At 44.6% G+C, this 6000-nt stretch overlaps 1 protein-coding gene across 4 annotated transcripts in view; it reads right to left on the minus strand.

Moving 5' to 3' along the window:
* Positions 1 to 6000, minus strand: part of VMP1 (vacuole membrane protein 1) — a 60303-nt gene that overhangs the window by 6271 nt on the left and 48032 nt on the right. The window lies entirely within an intron of this gene.

Genomic DNA, 6000 nt, shown 5'->3' on the forward strand with positions numbered 1-6000 from the left:
TTCCTATCTTACAAAAACACTTGTGGGGTTTTGCCCACTTTTTGCCCACTTTTCCCGAGAGAAATGTCAGAATTCCCAAGTATTTAAAAAAAAAAAATTAAAAAAAAAAGAAGCTGCCACTGTGAGGTCCCATTTTGGGAGCATTAATGGGGCTTTCACTGCTAATTAGAGCTTCTCATTGACAAGAGGCTCGAGCAGCAAGTGCTGATGAGGCAGCTGATTAACTCTGAGCTGTTCTGAAACTCCAGTTATTCTGGGGGAAATTAAAAATGTAAATGAGAGTTTCGGTGCATCTCTGAGCCCGACACCGACACCGAGCTCAGCAGCTCCTGGGAACAACCTGGATCCTGCCCCAGCCAAGAAACACGGGGGGGTTTAAAGCCGTGGAAGTCTTGTTTGAGCATGGAAGTTTATTTTCTCCTGGAAATTATACCCTGGAGGGTTTGGGATATGGAGCCTGCACAGACCCTGCCCTCCTGCAGCAAACAGGGATTATCCCTGCTACAAAAAAGTGGCGCTGAAGGATGTGCCAGAGGCAGGAGGGACATTCTGGGCTGGACTTTTCCCTCCCTGCCCCTCCAATGTTTCAAAAAGTTGATTTAAATCACGCTGTTGACAGCCAGGCCAGAGGGGCAAAGGCTGTCTCACCTCCCAGCAATTATGCAAAACATCATTAATCCATCCCATTTTTTAATTCTCATTTCTCCACTCCGCTGGGAGAGCACAGAAAAACCCATCCTGCAGCTCCAAAGCAGTAAAACATTAGGAAGAGGCACCGAATTTGGGTGTTTAAGTGGCACCAACTTCTCTGGAAGCCAGACATTTTATAAACCATCGAAACCAGCGTATTTTGGTGCCCCTGGACAATTAGCAGAGAGGGTTCATTTGCATTCCCGTGGGAGCAGAGCACCTCTCCAGCTCCTCGGAGGTTCCTGTGCCTGCAGCCCGGGCTGAGCAGCCCAACGGTCGGGGTTTAATGAGCTGTCATTTCCTGTGCCGATAAAACCTCTCCCAGGATTCAAACCGGCCCCTTCCCGGGGCTGCAGCACTGCCAGGACCTGCTCTGGGCTCGGCCTGACCCAGCCCTGCACCCCGGCTCAGGGAAACCCGGACCCCAGCTTAGGGAAACCTGAATGCTGGAGCTGCCCCAAACCTGGACCCCGGCTCAGGGAAACCTGGGAGCTGGGACTGCCCAGAACTAACCCTTGGCTTAGGGAAACCTGGACCTCAGCTTAGGGAAACCTCAATGCTGGAGCTGCCCCAAACCTGGACCCTGGCTCAGGGAAACCTGGGAGCTGGGACTGCCCAGAACTAACCCTTGGCTTAGGGAAACCTGGACCCCAGCTTAGGGAAACCTCAATGCTGGAGCTGCCCCAAACCTAGACTCGGTTTAGGGAAACGTGGGAGCTGGGACTGCCCAGAACTAGACCCTGGCTCAGGGAAACTGGGAGCTGGGACTGCCCCAAACTTGGACCCTGGCTCAGAGAAACCTGGGAGCTCGAACTAGGCACTGACAGGGAAAGCTGGATCCTGGCTCAGGAAAAGCCTGGAGCTGGGGCTGCCCAGGCCCGGCTCAGGGAGAGCCTTTGCAGGCTGGGCTCCCCAGGAGCAGCCCCAGCTGGGCCTGAGCTCGTTGTGAGCTGAGCTGTTCACCCGCCCTCGGGGCTCTGAAACTGCACAAAATCAATCTGGTTCAGGGCAGGATCGACAGAGACCTTTGGGGTTCAAAGGCTCCCTGGAGATTCATTTCCTTCGGGAGATGAAGACAGAAAATCTCCCTGGAGTCACCAAGCCAAACGGGTCCCCCATCTGACATTCCCACCTGGGCCCTCCCATCCCACAGGAGCCTGCAGGGCTTTCCTTGGGACACTGTTAAACCAAAAATAGCACCAGCAACACCCCTGACCTGCCCCTCCTCAGCTCTGCTCCCCGGTGCTCTGAGCAAGGAGGCTCCTACTTGCATTTTAAAGATTTTTTTTTTTTTGGTACTAATTTAGGGGAAAGAAAACTTGCTTGTTGGGAGTCAAATCCTTCAAGCCTTTTGCAAATAAACTCCTATAATTCTGTTGTGATGCACTGGAAGGTTTTCAGCTCCAGAGCTGCTCACATTTCCTCCACATCTGTGCCCCTCTGAAGGCTCTAAAGTCTGATTTGTGCAGAGCTGCTCTGCTGGACACAGTCCCACAGGTGCTGATGGAGCTGGGAGGGGAGATGAGTTACTGAACCATCCAGTGTGAGGTGGATCCGTGTAACCTTCCAGAATCCCTCTCAGGAAGTTGGGAAGTCTCTGCTCTCCACCTCCTCAGCCACTGCAGGTTGGTTTTGGCTGAGTTCTACTACACAGGTTTTAAGTATTGACTGGAACCTGTTTCTCAAAATGCCCTTTGAAGCAGCTCAGCAGGACCTGGGCTGGGGCAGAACAAAGGTCCAGCTGCCAGAAGGTGGGGATGGCTCCCAAAAACCAGGGAATCAAACCCAGGGCTCTTCCTACCCCAGGACAAGATTCCTGGTGCAGCCCTTTCATCACTCCTTGACTTGTGCTCTGAAGAAATAACCTAAACCCGGACTGTAAATGATTTTTGACCAAAAAAAACCCTGACAATCTTTAAACAAACTTCCCAGCAGGGACTGTGATCCCGTTTGTGCTGTTTGGGGGGAAGGAACATCAGGCTCCTTCCCCAGCACTGACTGGGAGCAACTTGTGAACCAAGATTTATGGCACAATAAACAGCAGGAAACTGGTTTGTCCAGGCAACAGTTCCAGTGCCTGCGACCAAAAACCTGCTGTTCTCTCAGATGGGCATCATTCCCACGGGGCTGCAGGGCTGGCAAATGTGTCCCGCAAAAAACACCGGGATAAGGACCCTTCATGGATATTTTTGGGTGGGTTTCCAGAGTTGGCTGAATTACACTTTGCAGGGTCTCACTCGTGGGTAAAAATCCGTGGAAGTGGTGAAATTTTTAGATGCATTTCACTGCATGTAAACTTCAAATTACTTTATGGACTAATTATTCCATCCCTGGAAGTGTCCAAGGCCAGGCTGGACAGAGCTTGGAGCAAGCTGGGATAGTGGAAGGTGTCCCTGCCCGTGGAAAGGTTGGAACAAAATGATCTTTAAGGTTCTTTCCAACCCAAACCATCCTGGGATTCTGATTTACCACAGGTAAAAAGGTGGGATTCCTCCCAAAGGGATGTGGCCACTGAATTCAGATGCTTTGGAGGTGAAGGCCACGTGCAATAAAACATGATATTTTTAATGAATTATGAATTTTTATGAATGTTTTAAGTGCCTGTTGAAGTTGTGAAGCTCCCCAAATGTGAACAGGGCAGGCTGAATTAAACAAAACTTAGATTCTTTCTGAACATTTAACCAGAATGGATGGCAACAGCTCTGTGGATGGTTTGTGCTTTGAGAATTATTTCTTCGAGTAGTTTTCTGGGAATTCTTAATCCCCATTTAAAAACTGCCACTTCCAGGAAAACATCATCGTGCCTAAGAGCACTTTGCTCAGTGTGACTTCACAGCCAGCCCTGCAGCTGTAGGTAAAAAAAACCAAAAAGCAAAGGCTGAGGAGCCAAAATCAAACCCACAATAATTAAATCTTTGAAACGGGCTGGGCTGGGCCCAAAAGCAGCTTTACAGGGGGGGTAAAATCAGTCAGTTCAACTGTTCTTCAAGGGACAGGACCCAAAGCTCCTGCACCCCAAAAAAAGGCTCAGGGACAGAGCAGCTGAGAGAACACGACCCTCTCCCGGCACTGGGGCAGCAACAAAGGGCTCCGAGCAGGAACTGGTGGAACAGGTTGGTGATTCCCAGCCCAGGGAGTTCCCAGCACCTCTAAACCCTCCCCAGCCTGGGTTTCAGCCTCCCCCCAGCTCCAGCTCCCAAACCCACCCGTGTCTCCTCCTTCCTCCCAACCAGGTTTGTTGCCACCACCCACCTTGGGACCGTTTTTTGTGCTCCAGCGACCACCAAAAATGCTCAAAAATTCAAAATTTTCCATGAGCAGCTTCTCCATTTCCTGCCACGTTTGCCTTTGTTTGTTTAGTTACTACAGGGAGTATTTTATGAGCTGTTTGTAGACAGAACTGTGAAGTCACATCACCCTCAGTGCCATTAAACCAGTGACACAATAAACAGCTCCTGAGCTGTACATGTGAATAATTCCTGCTTTTTCACTAAAAATCACAGAATTAGCAAGAAATTCTCCCTGGCTTATAAAATCAAATATCCCCAGACTTTATCTCACAACTTAAATCTTCTGTCTAGGTTTTTTTTCTCCTGGATATTAATGTGTCCATTATTTTCAGGTGCTGTGCTCAGATATTTCCCATTGTGCAAGAGCAACGTCCCAGACAAAGGAAGCCTGACGTGGAATTTGATTAAAATGAAGTTACTGACCACTCAAGAGAACTGTATTTTAATTTAATAACAGGGCTTTTAATGCAAGGTATTGTTTAACATGTTTGCTGTTCCCTCTAACACAGATTGATGAGGTAATGCCAGCAGACAGCTTGGGAAAAGTCAAGGATACTGGGACATTCCAAAAATCTCACTGTCTCCCAGGAACATTTTTTAACTCTGACATCAACCCTCCAATAAACCCAAATCCAGCAGAGCTCCTGTGGCTGCACTCGGGGTAATTCAATGCAAAATTATCTCCAAGACAGATGAAGTAGGAAAAAACCTCCTGGTTTTGGCTCCAGGATCCTCAGGAGAGGAAATCCTTGGAAATACCTGAGCTGGTGTGATTGAGAAAAACTCCTGATGGCTCAAAGTTGCCACGTTTCTCTCTCTCCCTTTTGTTTTAAATAATGCTCAAAGGAGCAAATTAATGTTGAAGTTTGGTACAAAACAGATGGGAAGATCAGGAATAATAAAGTCAGGATTAATGAAATTCCCTACAAGTTTCTTCTGACACTCCTTGTCCTTTGTCCACCATCACTGCTTGGAGTTTGGGTGCTTTAAAAGGAATTATTTCCAGACATTCCTGCCCTGGAACTGTTCTTGAGGAGTGTGGATTTTGGGATTTTATGTGAAAATAGTTATTAAAGTTTGGGCAGCAAAGTGTCAATCAATTTGTCCCGTTGAACAAATCTTGGGAAAGTAGGAACACCTTGGAATTTAATTTAGTTTATGGATTCATATGAGATTCGATTAATTCTAGTGTATAAAAAAACCACAAAGCCCAACAAAAACCCCAAACCCCACGAAAATAAAACTTTGTATTTGCATACCAGAGACTCACATTTAAAACTTCCAACCTGGAATTCTGTTGCTTTGTCTGTTCCCCCCTCGCCCAAACTGTTCCTAGCTGAGGGTTTGCTTGTTTTAAACTGAGATTTTAACTTAAAGAAATAAAATCTCCATCCATTACTAAAGAACTCAGTAAAAAAAAAGACACTTTTTCTCAAAATCACAACAATTTATCCATGAAAACTGCTTTTTCTACCAAATTTACCAGAATGGAGATTAAACTCTACACACCTAATTTCTCACTCTGATGTTTTATGAGAGATTTAATATTGTAAATGTCTAATGTGTAATTGTATGGAAGATGTTTAGTGTTATCTTGGAACACTGCAAAAAACCCCAAGGTTTTAATATAGAATCATAGAATTCTGTGATGTTCTCTATAAATATAATACATAAAATATATATCTATAATATATCCATAATAGAGTATAATATCTAAACGATAGAAATATTATAAATATTTATTATTATATAATATATAAAATATATCATATATAAATATAAAATATATTATATATTTATTATAAACTATATAAGATATTATAATATATAAAATATATAAAACAATGTATTCGTATAAGTTATAAATATATTATTATATATTTGTTATGAACTATATTATATCTTATAATATATAAAATATATAAAACAATGTATTTATATAAGTTATAAATATATTATTATATATTTATTATAAGCTATAAGACATTATAATATATAAAATATATAAAACAATGTATTT

Source organism: Neopelma chrysocephalum, unplaced genomic scaffold, assembly GCF_003984885.1.
Source record: "Neopelma chrysocephalum unplaced genomic scaffold, ASM398488v2 Primary Assembly neopelma1_82, whole genome shotgun sequence".
Lineage (NCBI taxonomy): Eukaryota > Metazoa > Chordata > Aves > Passeriformes > Pipridae > Neopelma > Neopelma chrysocephalum.